Here is a 17,584-nt window from a genome sequence, read left to right as displayed (position 1 = left end):
GTATTATATATGTTATATGTACAGGGTGTCCCGTTAAGCGTACGGAACGGCTGTATCTCTAGAACGGTAAGGCCAAGAGGTTTGGGAAAAAAATCCTTATAAGCAAAGTGACCAAGAGAAATAGCTGGAAATTATTTTGAAGTTCGTAATTCGACCGCTAGGGGGCGTAACTACCATTGAGAAACATAAAGTTGCCGCTATCTCAGAAACTTAGACGATGAGCTATAACTTTGACAACATCATTTAATAGCTTGGATAATACCGCATCGCTTTCGTTTTGCGATATTTCTCATATATGCGTTTTCATATGTTTACATTTTAATATCTCCTAGACCATTCAACCGATTTGAATGTTTTCGGTGTTGTTTGAAAGAGCATTTTATGCTCTTTTTAAAGATATTTTCAGTAAGACCGTCTGCTTTAAAACAAATGAGCTAGAGGACGTTATCTGCAGCGATTACATATTTTTGTGATTTTTGAAGAAAAGAAATTTTAGTGAAAACCGCATCTCGATATCGCCACCCGTTCTCGAGTTATAGAAGAAAATGTTAAAAACTCGAGTGCCATCAATCAGATTCAGTTACCTCATCGAGAAAAGCAAATCACATTACCATGGTAACTGTAAACATGTCATTTACTAACGCAGAAACGTATGATAGAGCGTATGATGATTTATTTTCAATGTTTCGAATATGATGCAACTGCATGGCAAAAATGTTCAATGCAATTACAACAAAGAAAGACATTTTTCTCTTGAAGTGTTTTTAAGATTGACTTAGCGATTACGGAAAACTGGCAACGTGTAGCCCATTCAGACATCTCTATGAATTCGTAAATCATATTGGTGCGCAATGTGATCCCACATAATCTGGGAACTCCGAAAACAATTGTCCACAAGAGTTCTCAAGAGAATAATATCTCCACCACGTTGTTTTACATCAGGCCTTAACAGATACCGATTATGATAACAGACTGAACTATTACCATTGACTTTTAAATATGATTTGGGCAAATCCAAACCTTTTATCACAAATGCTATGGATGCATGAAGCATCTGTCCACAAGCTGATGTAAACTTGCATAATATGCATTCCTGGTTCGAGAAAAACCCACATTGCTTTCACCCCTTTATCTATTGGGTAGACTAAACGACCTGACTTTTCAAGAAAAACCAATAACCAGGGAAAATACGACAAAACACTAAATACCAGTAGAAACGTATCTATGGCCGAGACTTAAGCAGCGCTTTTTTTTTCGTCGAAACTAGATTAAATAAATGCATCGAGGTTTATGAAAGGCATTTAGCACATTAGTGAGTTATTTTTGCCAAAAATTTAAGTTATTCTAAGTGTTTTGGTTTATTTTGTTTTATTATCATTGTTGATGTCTCATTGTTCCGTTGGCTTTTCAACACGCCTCAAAAGTAGTTTTGAAGCAGTTCTAAGCTTGGATAAAGTGTTCTAGAAGGTTCTAGATAATAAAATTATTGTTCTCTCTTATTTGTTTCTTAAGGTAACTTGATCCGATTAAGATATACGAATTTTTAACATTTTCTTTTATAATTCGAGAATGGATGGAGATATCGAGATGCGGTTTTCACTAATATTTAGCAAATTTTATGGTGATTAACGATCTGTGAAGTAAATAGTACCGTTCCATTTAACTTTTTTTCAAAAATCACAAAAATATGTAACCGCTGCAGATAACGCCCTCTAGCTTATTTGTTTTAAACCAAGCGGTCTTTCTGAAAATATCTTTTAAAAGAGCATGAAATGCTCTTTCAAACAAGACCAAAAATATTCAAATCGGTTGAATGGTCCAGGAGATATTAAAATGTAAACATTTGAAAACGCATTGGCCTCCCCTTCCCTTATTATGACAGATATGAAAAATATTGCAAAACAAAAGCGATGCGGTATTATCCAAGCTACTAAATGATGTCAAAGTTATAGCTCATCGTCTAACGTTCTGAGATAGCGGGAATTTTATGTTTCTCTATGGCAGTTACGCCCCCTAGCGGTCAAATTACGAACTTCAAAATAATTTCCAGCTATTTCTCTTGCCCACTTTGCTTATAAGGATTTTTTTCCCAAACTTCTAGGCCTTACCGTTATTGAGATACAGCCGCTCCGTACGCTTAACGGGACACCTGTATATAAACAGAATTTAATTTTTTTAAATTTAAGTTATAACAATATATTACAAGAAAAAATAAAAACAAATATTGTATTATTTTGATTTTTATTACAAACGTAAAGCTTCCCTAAAAATACTCCACCTCCTATTAAAAATTAACACTAATAAGTGTAAGATACACACTATTTAGTGATATTTCGTCAATTAATAGAGTAAAATTAGAGCGAATTTTTAATAATTTGCACTGATTAGATTAGAAATGTATCTAATTAGAGTCACGACAACATCTAGTTAGATTACATATAATACACTGTTATAGAGTAACGATTTTACACTATTTAATAAACACCATCTTCTCACTATTTAGTGTAAATTTTTAATCTATTCACTTACACTGTATAGTGCAAAAAAATAACTCTAAATAAATTGGACCGATCTGAACCATGTTTTAGAGTTGATTTTTACTCTATATTTTTTCCTGAGTAGCGTTAGATTGTGGTGTAGTTTTATTGAACGAAACGTAGAACTAGCACTAGACTTACAACCAGAAACATTCGGGTTTAGCCGTACATCCTATTTCCAAGCAAAATTTTTCGTTTACAAAACTACTCAATGCCTATACTATTAAGCTATGTTGCATTTTATGTGGCATAGTAGATTCGTAACTATGGTTACTGCACTCATATATTGTGAATTATATGAAATTCTCGGTATACCATTTTAAAGAGCAAGATATTATCTTTAATTCTTTGTAAAAATCTTGTCGTTATCTTCAAAAATAAAGCTTTGACGATTATTTTTATCTTGACTTTAGTATTTCAGGTCCGTTAAATATACTCGCTTTGATCCTTTCGGGAGTTAGAGAATCGAAATTAGAAATTATACAGCGAAACCATCCACTACATTGTTTAATTCGTCAGAACTCGTAATCCGCGTATGACAACATTGAACTTTAGTATTCGTGTGATCAAAAGTTCCCTTTACCTTTAGTTAGGTTGAATATTATTAATTTTGTGTTTTACGCTTTAAACCTGTATGAAGCATTAATTAGTAGAAAGAGTCAAAACGTTTACATAATCAGAATCAACATCACCCTCATCAAAAATAAATCTAGGAGAGAAGCTTTAGTTGAGTATGAAACCTCCCTGAACTTTTCGTCTACTATTCCAGAAACTGAATGTTCCTAAGCTACATCTAGCGGACGTTTTCTCGCAAGGACATTCCCAGACGAGTATTTCCCGTTTTTACGACGAGCAATAAGCACTCGCCCTTAAAACCGCGCTGCGCCACTTCGTCACTTCAGACGAAAATGCGCCCCATACTAACAACCAACAGCAATAGTAACAGCAGCAGCAAGGAAAGGGACAATAAACGGTATCGGATTAATGTCGTTGTTTTATTTACTCGTATTTTCCTTTTTTGGTCATTTTTCGTCAAGTGCGATTCGAGATAGTAAAGGAATTTCGATGTGAAATGAGGAAACTGTTCATCTGCGAAATTAGAAAACTTTTGATAATGATGATGATGATGAGGATCGGATATTGTACCCCTCTCCCGATTAATCAATGTGTCAGAGACTATATTAAGGTGATTAATGGTCCAAAGGTATCATTACCTTTCGTAATTGCTTCCGTTAAAATGACAAATACATAAATAAATGGTTAAATTTTTTCTAATTAAAAAATAAACAAAATTGTCCACATTTAGACTAGTTCCTTCCAAAAAAATATACGCAAACCCTAATCCTTTAATCTCAAATTAAATCTCTGGAAAACACATAAAGTAAACCGGCAAATGCGAATGCTGGTGTACGACCCAGAAAAAAATATGGCCTCTTAGCGAGCGAGTTTACTCAATTTCTACTCCCCTTTTTATTCCTGAATGCAAACGTTGCCCCGTTTATTCTATAAACAAGCTCCCTCCCTAAATAAAACGGATACTAAAGAGAAAAACATTGAAAAGGGATGTCGTTATTTAGTAACAAAATATGAATGGAAGGAGTATTGTTTCGGATAGGATAGGAAATTTTGCTGAAATCACAGTGTCAAGGGAAGTAATTAAAAGCAAATATTTGCTGGAAACCCAGAGCTGATGCTTGCGTCAATAATTAATATTTTTGGTTTCAAAACGACCAAAAAAAAAACGTGTTTTGTTGAATGAATTGTAGCAGATAATAATTTATAATCTTTTCGTCCTTTACGGAGTAATTAAAAGTAAATATTATATAATATCTCATCATTTTCTGAAGACGCACGGCTAAACCCGAATGTTTCTAGTTCTAGTGTTAGTTCTAGTTTTAATGCAATAAAAAAATGCAACATAATGATATCTTCTGTTAAGTAACACTACCTACCACTGTCACTAGATCTAATATTAGACCTAGAACTAGAAACATTTGGATTTAGCCGTACGTCTCTCAAGACGGCTAAATCCGAATGATTTTAGTTCTAAGTCTTGTGTTAGTTCTAGTGATAGTGCTAGTACAATACTAGAACTAACACTAGACTGAGAACTAGAAACATTCGTATTTAGCTGTACGTCTCTCAAGACGGCTAAAACCGAATGATTCTAGTTCTAGGTCTAGTGTTCGTTCTGGTTTTACACTAGCACTATTACTATGTAGAACTAACACTATACCTAGAACTATAATCATTTGGATTTAGCCACACGTCTCTAAAGACGGCTAAACCTGAGTGATTCTAGTTTTAGCTATAATATAAGTTCTAGTTTTACACTTATACTGTCACTAGAACTAACATTAGATCTAGAACTGGAAACATTTGGGTTTAATCGTACGTCACGTCTCTTAAGACGGCTAAACTAGAATAATTCTAGTTCTAGATCTAGTGCCGCATAAAAATTAAAACTAGAACTAACAGTAGACCTAGAACTAGCAAGTTTCGAATATTTCTAGTTCTAGGTCTAATGTTAGTTCTAGTTTTAGTGCAATAAAAATATGCAACATATTGATATCTTATGTTAACTAACACTACCTATCACTGTCACTAGAACTGCCACACGACTCTCAAAACGCCTTAACCCGAATGATTCTAGTTCTAGGTTTTGTGTTAGTGTTAGTGCAATACTAGAATTAACAGTAGACCGAAAACTAGAAACATTCGGATTTAGCCATACGTCTCTCAAGACGGTTAAAACCGAATGATTCTAATTCTAGGTCTAGTGTTAGTTCTGGTTTTACACTAGCACTATTACTATGTAGAACTAACTCTATACCTAGAACTAGAAACATTTGGGTTTAGCCGCACGTCTCTAAAGACGGCTAAACCCAAATGATTCTAGTTCTAGGTATAGTATTAGTTCTAGTTTTACACTTACACTGTCACTAGAACTAACATTAAATCTAGAACTGGAAATATTTGGGTTTAATCGTACGCCACGTCTCTTAAGACGGCTAAACTAGAATAATTCTCGTTCTAGGTCTAGTGCCGCATAAAAATTAAATATGCAACATATTGATATCTTATGTTAACTAACACTACCTATCACTGTCACTAGAACTAATATTAGACATAGAACTAGAAATATTTAGGTTCAGACACACGACTCTCAAAACGCCTCAACGCGAATGATTCTAGTTCTAGGTATTGTGTTAGTGTTAGTGCAATACTAGAACTAACAGTAGACTTAGAACTAGAATCATTTGGGTTTAGCCGCAAGTCTTTCAAGACGGCTAAAACCGAATGATTCTAGTTCTAGGTCTAGTGTTTGTTCTGGTTTTACACTAGCACTATTACTATGTAGAACTAACTCTATACCTAGAACTAGAATCATTTGGGTTTAGCCGCACGTCTCTAAAGACGGCTAAACCCGAATGATTCTAGTTCCAGATATAGTATTAGTTATAGTTTTATACTTACACTGTCACTAGAACTAACATTAGATCTAGAACTAGAAATATTTGGGTTTAATCGTACGTCACGTCTCTTAAGACGGCTAAACTATAATAATTCTAGTTCTAGGTCTAGTGCTGCATAAAAATTAAAACTAGAACTAACACTAGACCTAGAACTAACAAGTTTCTAAATCCGAACGATTCTAGTTCTAGGTTTTGTGTTAGTGCTAGTGCAATACTAGAACTAACAATAGACCAAGAACTAGAAACATTCGGATTTAGCCGCACGTCTCTCAAGATGACTAAACCCGAATGATTCTTGTTCTAGGTCTTGTGTTAGTTCTAGTGATAGTGTTAGTAGTGTAAAACTAGAACTAACACAAGACCTAGAACAAGAATCATTTATTCTTGTTCTAGGTCTTGTATTAGTTCTAGTGATAATGCTAGTAGTATAAAACTGGAACTAGCACAAGACCTAGAACTAGAATCATTCGAGTTTAGTCGTCTTGAGACGTGTGGCTAAACCCGAATGATTCTTGTTCTAGGTCTTGTGTTAGTTCTAGTGATAGTATTAGTAGTGTAAAGTCGTCTTGAGACGTGTGGCTAAACCCGAATGTTTGTAGTTCTAGGTCTAGTGTTAGTTCTAGTTTTAGTTCAATAAAAATATGGAACATAGTGATATCTTATGTTAACCAGCGCTACCTACCACTATCACTAGAACTAACATTAGACGTACAATCAGAAACATTCAGATATTTTGCATTTTATGTGGGATAAACTAAGCAGGTACACCCTGGTTTCTATGGAAATATACTTTACTAGAATGTTGAGCAGTCGGCTTAAAATAAATTATAACGAAGATACTATATAATTAATATGTATTACCAAAAAATCAATCTGTTTCAAAAAATTCTCTGTGCTTTATTTCTAGAGATAAAGATATAACTATTGCACTAAATTAAAGCTAAAACTCTGCTGTTTAAAATGTTATGTAATAATCTACGAGCAAGTTAATTGGTCAGTTTGAAATAAATTATAACGAAGATACTGATTAATAATTAATATTTTCAAAAAAATCTTCCAAAATTAATTTTAGAAATAAATATGTTATGATTCTTACACTAAATTAAAGATAACACCTTGCCCTTCAAAATGGTATATATCAATCAAGAAATCTTTCAGGTGTTCTACGTTCAGAATTTTAGCAAAGCGGCTTTTATTCTGGACATCTGATTTTGGAACAACAATCTATACTTTTTTCAGGTTAGGGAAGAAAGTTCTGTTATGGTTTTGACAAAACAATCCCAACTCTCTTCTGATTTGTAAAAGCTGATGACCATTATAATCCGATTTAAGTAAAACAATCTGACTTTGATGACATCTTCTGGTTTAGGCAAAACAGCCCCTGTTCTCTTCTGATTTTATAAAGAAGCACTTATAATTTTGGCAAAATGGTTATTTACTCTTTTCTGATCTATTGTAGTTTTGGAAACACATTCACTGTTCTCCTTTTGAAAAATTGGTCCTGATTTCTGAAACAGATTCTTACTCTCTTCTATTATTAAGAGTTTATTGTATACAGTAATTGTTTACAATTCTTTACATTATTCAAATATTACTTTCACTCTCTACCCTCTTCCTCCATTTCCACGCCCTCGGCTCCTCGGCCCAATCATCCCCTCACCCATCCCTTTGTCTCCCCCCTCTCCTAAGATCTGCCTTCGGTCCATCTCCTCCTCCCTCAACTCACTGCACCCATTCAGCATGTGTTCTAACGTTTCCCATTCCTCCCTGCACAGCCTACACCACCTCTCCTCATCGGCCATCCAGTATTTGTTGGCTCTCTCCTCGTTTCCACAACGGAACCTAGCCACCAACTTTTTCCCTTCCTCATCTCTTTCCAATAACAAGTATCTAGGCAGTCCCTCCGTAATTATGTCCTTGTATCTTTCGTTATACCTTCCCTCTTTTATTTGTGTCCTTCTTTCCTGTCTCTGCACATCTCGGTCCCTGTCTCTCAACTCCCTCCACATCTCCCTACCCACCCTTCGTCTATTATTTATCTCCGTTACCGAGTAGCCCGCTCGTCTATAATAGTTGTCTCTGTGTCCTTTCCCATATCTGACCTTTCCCTCTCTAATTTCCCTCCAACACTCCCCCAGGATCCCGCAGCTTGGCCTCCCTTCTATTCTTTCTTCATATTTCACTGCCCTCCTGCCCGCCTCCACCCTGACCTTATCCACCTTTACCTGTTCCCTCACTATATACCCCGGTGTTTCTCTCGCCACCCCAAGCACCCATCTCCAATATCTAGCCTGCACGTCCTCCAGCGGTCCCTGCTCCCTCCATCCCCATACCTCTGCCCCATACATCATCACACTGCTAACCAGACCTTCAAACATAATCTTCCTCGCTGCCACATTCCTTCCAAAGACTCTCTTCCCCCAACCCCATACTTGTCCCATCACCTTATTCGCCTTTTTTGCCATAGCTATCACATGCGACCCCTCCCTGTTATCCTCCCTAAACACATACCCCAAGTAAGTATACTCCCTAACCTCCTCGATCTCCTTTCCCTCCCATCTCCAGTTTTCTGTTCTTTTTCTCCCACCCTTACAAAACTTCATCATCCTTGTCTTCCCCACATTTACTTCCAGCCCCTTTCCCCTAAAATATCTTTCCAATGTCTTTATCATCTCCTTCATCTCCATCGCTTCTCTTGCCATGACCACGATGTCATCCGCGTATGCTAACATATGCACCTTTCTACCTCCCACCACCAATCCTCCCATCTGCCCCTTCCCCAATCTTTCCTCCAGGTCCGCCGTATACAGTGCAAACAGACTTGGGCTCAGCGGACATCCCTGCCTCAGTCCCTTCGTCGTCCAGAACACATCGCTCAGCTTATCTCCCACTTTTATCCTAGCCATCGTCTCCATGTATATTTCCTTCACTCTCGCAATTAGGTGTTCCGTTATCCCCCTTCTCCCCATCTCCTCTTACTCTCTTCTATCCTCATTTGATGTTGGTAATAACTGCATTTAAACAAAACTGACCTTACCCATCATTCTTTACCTGGAGGTCATTAACCTCAACAAGCATAACTAACCTTACCCAACATCCTTTATCTGTAAGCATTAACGTCGTAACTTTTGTCGTAGCAAGAAGTGAACTTAATAAGTTAATGAAAAATTTGTATCTCGGTAAAGTTAATAACTTATGATTGTTTTATTAATCAGGAATTATGCTTGTATCCTCAAAAACTTAAATTTTCGTAAATTCAATAACAGCCACATGTAGATATACAAATAATTCAATTAATAGCTTTTGAAAATTGAAAATGTGCTATACACAATGTAAACAATGGTGCAGTAGCCATTGTTGACGATCGTTCTAAACTTCGTCCATATGACAGCACTCAATTATCGTGTCGAACACATCGTAGTGGGCGCAATCGTGTAGCCTCGCCATTGTTCCCGGGTATTGTTGAGATCGCGTCTCCTCTGTTCGAGTATTCGAGACTTAACACGGGTCGCCTCACGATCAAGTGCGTTTAACCCGCCCCGATCAAAGTGATTAATCACGTAAACGATCCGTCAAAAACTTATTAGAAATTGCTTTTTAACGTTTTCACACCGCACCACATCAATTTTAACACCGCGCCGCATTTCTCGAGTTTAAAGGGGGAGAGAAAAAAAAAACGAATGATAGGTAAGTTTAAAGTTTGAATGAACGATGAAGTTCTCTCCAAGTGGTGTCGTCGCTGACCCGATGATATAAACGCCCATAGAGATGGTAATTTTGCCCGAGCATGAATTGTGCAAAACTGGCAGACTCCGCCGCCGCGTGGAGACAACTCGTATAATTACGGTGATTTAGTGCCGGCGATATCTGCTGCTTTGGTGGTAGATGGCGTTATCCGTGAATCGCGACGCCACCTACCTACGTTGGGGTTACTTGAACGGTTACCGTTCGTTGAATAGTCGCAGCGTGAGATTTCCCGCAGTAAATTTCTCTTCTTCTTGGAACTCGTTACATTGACAATAACAACAAAACGACGCACAGAAGCGAATTAGTTAAAAATTTTGGAAAAAAAGATATTTTTGTCAATTTTTTACTTCAAAATTGGTGGAAATTAAAAAATATTGTAATAATTTTAACATTCTCTTAGTTCACCGAGAGAACATAACCTAGAATTTGTGACAGAGAGATTTTTTGTTGGTGAAAATCTTATCTTAAACCGTTTTGTTTACTTCCAAATGTATCAATTATTATAGTTCAGCTCCTAAAGCACATTTTTCATCCATCTTTTGAGGTTTTAACCTTATTTTGAGAAAGAAATCCTTGATTTAAATTTGAATTTTTCTAACTTTACTCATTGTTGAAATTTGGCGTGTACTCCAATGTATGTCTATAAACAAGAAAAGATAACGTTGAATACGAAGTTTTATTACGTTTCATAAAGGAATAAGGGAGAAATCAACGAAAAAAGAATTAAATTTTGAAGGTTAATTCCGAGAAAAATCAAGAGATGACGCTAGTTTCGAAGCAAGAATTTTGAATTTTGAAAAGGGCGCGAAGCTAAGAGCCAATCAGAAACGAGGAAAAAACAGTTGGAGTGCCGGGGTATATAAGGAGATCGCGAACAGGGAGTGAGAGAGTCGTCGTCGGACCAGCGTTGAATCCACGTCGTCAGATAGAAGAATTTTTGAAGAGATAACCTCAAAAATTTAAGATAATTTTTTTGAAAAAAAAAGTCTAATCAACTTACAATATTAAAATAAAAAGAGAATCATCCTACAACCTATTCCGAGAATTACCGATACTTCTTCGAGATCATCCAAGACCCTATTTCCGAAGAACAAACAGTCCAAGTTCCCGTAAGAAGAATCCTGTAGAGTATCCAGAAAATTAGTTAGTGCCCCGAACACAAGAGACAATCCATATTCCAGATACCACATTGAACTCCAATCCTTTATTTTTCACAGTGAGTCGGATGATAATTTTATTTTATTATTTAACATAACCTACAAAAAGAAAATTCAAAGAATCAAACTCAAAGAGTTTCCTATAATTTTGATCAATACTTACTTGTGTGTAAAGATTTATTAGTTTTTCTTGAATAACGTTCATTTATTTAATTCTATTTTTTTTTTAACGAGTTTGATGATAACTTAAGACATCGGCCATTTGTTATTTTCAAAGAACGGTTCTAACTAGTTTTATCCTACTCTCTCTCTCAAATAATAAACGGGTTCTCTCTAATATCGATATTTCAGTCGATAACCGCAGTTATCTATTTTATTTTAAAAATTTATTTCTCGTAAATAAGCATTGTTATTAAAGTTAATTTAGGAAAACCATTTTTTTTGTTGTTACTCATAAAACGAGTTAATTTGATTTTGTATTAATTAAATGAATTTTTTGTCGAACCTGATTAATATTCTTTTGAACCTGAACTTGCCCGAAACCCTGAGTTTTTAATAAGAGTCTCTTAAAATTAAAGAAACCCAAATTTATAGATTAATAACTTGTGTATAAAACATCACACAAGTAAAACAGCACAATATCTATAACAATTAACAAGGATGAAGTATTTTACGATATACTGCGATTTTATTTAATTGTATCTACCTATATTTTTATACAGGGTGTCACACAAAAAACGCCCCAAGCTGTAACTCTGTCATTTACATTCCGATTTTCATGAGCGGGGTATTAAATGAAATGGTTTGATGAATACTATGATTCATGCTACAAATAAATTTTTTTTTTGCTTTACAAATTGCTCTATATATTTTTCTTTACGTTATTGGACACATGTATTCATGTATCATATACAGGATGGTTCAAATTCGATGTCCGAATAGGCTAACTCGAAAACTATAAGAGTTAGAAGAAAAATAGCTGACATGTCATGATCTCGTTTTTCGTGAAACTGCTAATGCCGAAAACCTCATAGCGCTATCGTCTTTTGTTTTTCCGCTAAAGGCCAAAATTGAAAATATCGTAAAACCCGCAAATTTAATTATCTTGGTTATTATTATAGGTGGAGTATTATAACTAAGACATTATATGGACACTTTTTTACGGAGAATTTGATGACGTAGTCAAAAAAATTTTGTCGGTTTTAGATTTTGAGATATTGTCACAATTTTCGTTTTTTTAAATAGAAACAACCACTGATTATTCGCTTAATAAATTCGTTATTTTTTTCTGATTACAAAAATATAGGGTTTGACAGGTCTATTTCTTATTGTTTTAAAATAAAACTAAAAATAAACTTTTCTTTTAGTGTCGTCAAAGAAATTAAATTTACAGTTTCCTGTAAATTACGATTCTATAACTAAAAATTAAAAAAACATATTTCTGATATTTGAAACAAATATATTTGTTGAACTGTTTAATTTATATATGTTTTACACAAAAGTTGGAATAGATTGCATTATTTCACATTTTTTATTACGATTTAATATTATTTTTAAATGACTTAATAAATTATCGATAGATGGCGCTCATATGTTTTTTTTTTAATTCAAATAAACAGCAAAATTTTTTTGTATACAAAAATGTCACTTTAAAAATTCTGTTTTTAAGATCAATTACGAAAATTTTGAAAAGATTGACATGTTAGAATGTTACATATTAAAGAATTATTTGTTTTTAAATATCAGAAGTTATCTTCGTATTTAATTGTTAACTTTTTAGATTTTACCTACCGCCCCGTAACTTACAGGAAACTGTAAATTTAATTTCTTCGACGACACTACTATCCGTGCAAAAAGTCAAGGCCCCTCACTTTAGAAATCGATATCTTCGTAACCGCTCGATGGAAAAAATTGTTGTAAAGTTTATTGTAATCAGTGAACATTTCTGCGTATCACATGTTAATTTGGAAATTTTCGGGTCCGCGGTTTTACTTTTATCGCTAGTTAAGTGAAAAAAAGTACCCGATTTTTGAGAGTACCAACAACTTTGTCTACTTTGCGATTTTTTCTCTCCAAAACTATTTGACGAAACAATTTCAAATTTGAACTGGTGGTAAACCGATGTGTTCTTAATGTGGGGCATATTTTATTTTTCCAATATTCCATATAGTTTCGCGGAAAATCGCGGTTTAGTAGGATACGGTTATTTCGAAAACGACCTGGCGAATTTCAACGCGGTTTTTACCAAAATATGTCAAATAACGCGGATTTTCGGATTCCGTTATCAGTTTTTCAAAAATAAGGCTCCCTAATTTTTTAAGAGCGATTTAATGGAATTACAAATTAAAGAGAAACAGAAATAAGCTCTGCGGGGTGACGAGGGTTCCGGCCAATCGGAACAGATGGTGCGTCCTAGACAGGACGTCGCGCCTTTATTTTTTTATGTAGATAAGATAAAGGTGCGACGTACTGTCTGGAATGGAAACTATTTTAATGTTCTTCTCTACTACAATTATAATTAATGTTGATGTATTGTACATTCATGGATTCAGAAAAAAAATCTCTATCCAATAACGTGAAGAAAAACATATCGAGCAATTTGAAAATCAAAAGTTGATAATCGCTTTAAATTGAAGATAGCGTTGGAAAAAGTTTATTTGTAGCATGAATCATAGTATTTATAAAACCATTTCATTTGATACCTAGGGCATGAACATCGGAATGTAAATAACAGAGTTATAGCTTGGAGCGTTTTTCGTGTGACACCCTGTATATAGGTTGGTCCGTTACTACTGGGACACAGAGGAACAGTGAATTCCTTACATTAAATTGTTACGATTTAACCCAATTTGTTAGTCCAATTGTTAATAATAACGAAGATACATAATAATTTTCAAGGAAAAAATCTTGCAAATAATAAATTGAATTGACACAATAACAACTTTTAATATTTTACCGAAAACTCAGTGTGTCAATTCAATTTTTTAATTTCTTTCTAGAAAATTATTAACTTTAGAACGCTAACATCTCATATTAAAATTAATTAGTGTTTCAGAAAATAAATTGTAATTTTGATTAGAAACCTTTTTGTGGACACCCCTTATGTTTATTTTCTAACTGCAAATTTGACCTTGTCGTCAAATAACTTTATAACCTATTTGTCAAGTTTGACGTACAATTTCATAGCCGACTACTGAATTTTCGCTTATTTTAAGTAACATTACGAAATACGTGGCTTTAGTTATTTAAGTTTTTTAAGAAAACGACAAAGTTTTTTAAAAAATAATAAGAGTAAGAAAAGTTTTAGAATTAAATTCCACATGAAATGAAGTAGTAATGTTTTAAAAATTTAAGAGTCAACTTTGAATGCCTATAACTCCTCAGGTGTCAAACTTAGTTCGTCCCTGCTCTGTGTCGGTTCTTATGTGAATCACCCTGTATAATAAAAATTTATTTTAAGGTAAAACTGCAAAATACCGCAAGAATTTCTAGTAAAATCTACAATAGTAGGCCTTATACTACACCACGTATACAATATTACTTTTGAACAATGTTAAACAATTTATTTTTTGCCTATCTAAATATCGCAAAATAAATTATTTTCTCAATTTCAACATATGATGTAATCAAACAATATTACAAAAATACTAATAACCGAATTGTTGCTTTCTGTATACTATACAATTCTACTTACCACCAGCAATAGGTTCTATGATAAATTTTCGAAATATATAAAAAAAGTAAAAAACCATGTAAAAACTTCTAACTTACATTTATTTATACAGGGTGTCTCACTTAACTGGTTCGTTAGAACTTTTTCAGGTTCCACTATTCGTAGAGATTTGAAATGTTGGTAGCATGGGTTGTTCATTCGGAACTTTCGATCTAAAATATTTTCAAGATGGCCGCCACTTCTGGTCTACCGGAAGTAGACCATAACTTCGTTATTTCAAATGGAATGCTATAGTTTTTATTGCACCTTTTAATTGTACGTATGAAAATTTGTTGACATTCATAAAAGTTTTTGGTACCTAGCGTTTTTCCTTTACGGGTTATTTTGATTTTAAGCTTTTTTTGTCAAATTTCACTATGCTCTTTAAAACCCTATATCCCAGCCAACGTTCATTCAAAAAAGCTCTAAATTATCACGATTACTCTTCAGATGCTCTCAAATAGATTGTCATATATTGTGTTAGAGTATCTTATACAGGGTGGTCGAAAATTCAATTACCGTTTCTCCATATTCAATGGGGAGAAATTCGAAAATTTTAAATGGAACGCCCATATTTTATTAGCCTACACGAAAGGGAATTTAATTCTCTACAATTTATCTATAAACATTCCTATATCTATTTATTGTAGTTTCTCTCATATTCGTAAATTTATCAAAACATGCAAGAAATGCAGGAAACGGTTTGTATTTTTATTAGAAGGCCATGACATTTTGACAGTTTTTTGTTTAATTTATTTCTATTACTATTTGTACTATTAACTACGATTGATAATCTTTTAGTTTACTAGCTTTTACTTACCAAAAATAACAAATAGAAGATCAAATAAATGAAACTATTAAAACAAAAAGTTAATGACAAAAATTAGATTTGAACAAAAATATAAATGTCCTGTCCAAAAGTTTATTACATTCGCCATCAATACAAAATAAATTTTAAATATCGGCGTTGGAATAATTTACCATGATGTTCAATGACTTACACCCGTCGTCAAATGTAACTAATGACAACAATAATACAAACATGGACCAAAAACTGTCAAAATTCCATAGCTTTCTAATAAAAAAACCTGCAATTCGTGCATGTTTTAATAAATTTCGCAATATGAGACAAACTACAATAAATAGGTATGGGAATGTTTATAGATAATTTGTAGAGAATTAAATTCTCTTTTTGATAGGCTAAAAAAATATGGGGCATTCCATTTAAAATTTTCGACTTTCTCACCATTGAATATGGAGAAACAGTAATTCAGTTTTTGACCACCCTGTATAAGATACTCCGATACAACACATGACAATCTCTTTGACAATATCTGAAGAGTAATCGTGCCAACGTAGATCTTTTTTGAATGAACGTTGGCTGAGGTATGGAGTTTTAAAGAGCATGGTGAAATTTCCCAAAAAAGGCTTAAAACCAAAATAACTCGAAAACGAAAAACGCTAGGTACCAACAACTTTTATCAAAGTCAACCTATTTTTTTACATACAATTAAACGGTGTAATAAAAAGTATACCATTCCATTTAAAATAGCGAATGGTCTACTTCTTATTATGGTCCAAGGTTTATATATTAAAGGTTGTCTAAGTTCCTATGCTGCAATACTTTGATTTTAGTTTGTGGGCGAGGGGCAAGAGCAGGAGTGTTTCGTGACGTAAGCGATCACGGATTGCGCACGCAACCTCATGGCCATGTGGTGCTTCATGCCTTTGTTTAATTTGAATTGCTTGGCGGTATTATTTTCCACATGTGACGTAATGCGCAGTATGATTGCGTACGAACCTAGACAACCTCTTATATCCTTTCAGAAATAACGTGCAGAAATCAGACATAAAGTATAACGTGCGGAGCAATACTCCGCACCTGTTTTCTCCTAAGTTAATAAGAAAAAAAAGGAGACTAGTATAATTAATGCTTTTTTTTTGTATTATTTTATTGTATTACATACAAAACTCAAGTTTACAATTCATATTCACCAAAAACAAAAAAACAAATTGTTTAACAAAAACTTATAACTAGTTATAACATTACCTAAGTAGGAATTAAATTTACAAAAAAACATTAGTTTTCAAATTGTTGATCTTCATTTGCGCAGCCATGACAAATATTTTCGGAATGTTCTAAACAAATGAATTTTCGGCACTTGAAACATTTAAACCGGGTGGGCCTATTTTTTTTTCTGTCGCACTGAAAACATCTGCCTTTCTGGGCCTCAGGGTTAATTGGTTTTAAATCCTGCTCATCATTTATACCTAATATTTCGTGGGATCTGTTCATTTAACGCTCGTCGTCGTACGTGCTCATTTAGAAGTTCCATGCCAAGTGACTCTAAAAATATTCTTCGAGGTGTCTGATCCTGATACCCTGCATTACTTTTGAAAATAATAAATGAGTTGATGCCAGCTATATTCAAAGTGGTATAGAATATGACCATGGGCCATCGCCGGGTAGCTCTGGCACAATTATAAGCCTCACACATTTTATCGACTGTGTCAACACCTCCTTTTGTTCTATTGTAATCTAAAATGAGTTCAGGTTTTCCAGTTTCCTCGTTAATAGAATCTTCGAAGTGCATTGTAGATAACAAAAGAACAACCTTATTTTTTTTGGGAATATAAGAGCAGCTTGTTTTCTCCGGCCGAGGAACAGGCTGAGTGAACTCCAAAGGTAATTCCTTTCTGTTTTTCCTTATGGTTCCAAGAATTGTTAGTTGATGATGTTGTTGTAAAGAAATTGTCCATCGTCACGTTTCTTCTACTACCGGAAATTGGTTGACAAAGACGAGATAAAAGGGAGACATTATCTGTTTGCACTTTGAAGGGTCCAGGGGGTTGCTGCCCAGTATAAATTTCCAATTTCGTTGTATAATAAATTTTTGCGTCTACTAAAGAGTATATTTTGATACCGTATCGATTTGGCTTATTGGGCATATAAAC

General features: G+C 34.3%; 1 protein-coding gene and 1 long non-coding RNA gene across 3 annotated transcripts in view; one reads left to right on the top strand and one right to left on the bottom strand.

The window, feature by feature from the left end:
* Positions 1-17,584, top strand: part of LOC111423960 (Syntrophin-like 1) — a 167,661-nt gene that overhangs the window by 100,491 nt on the left and 49,586 nt on the right. The window lies entirely within an intron of this gene.
* On the bottom strand, positions 8,992-11,547 carry LOC139432649 (uncharacterized). 2 transcript variants are annotated; one of them, XR_011642402.1, is made up of 4 exons: positions 11,081-11,547; positions 10,761-11,016; positions 9,099-10,400; positions 8,992-9,024 (listed from the first exon to the last, which is right to left on the bottom strand). It is a non-coding gene; the product is annotated as an uncharacterized lncRNA (long non-coding RNA). The 2 variants fall into 2 exon arrangements; XR_011642401.1 differs by having other exon boundaries at positions 8,998-10,400; positions 11,081-11,532.

The sequence above is a fragment of the Onthophagus taurus genome, chromosome 1, assembly GCF_036711975.1.
Source record: "Onthophagus taurus isolate NC chromosome 1, IU_Otau_3.0, whole genome shotgun sequence".
Lineage (NCBI taxonomy): Eukaryota > Metazoa > Arthropoda > Insecta > Coleoptera > Scarabaeidae > Onthophagus > Onthophagus taurus.
This window is presented reverse-complemented; position numbering and strand designations above follow the sequence as displayed.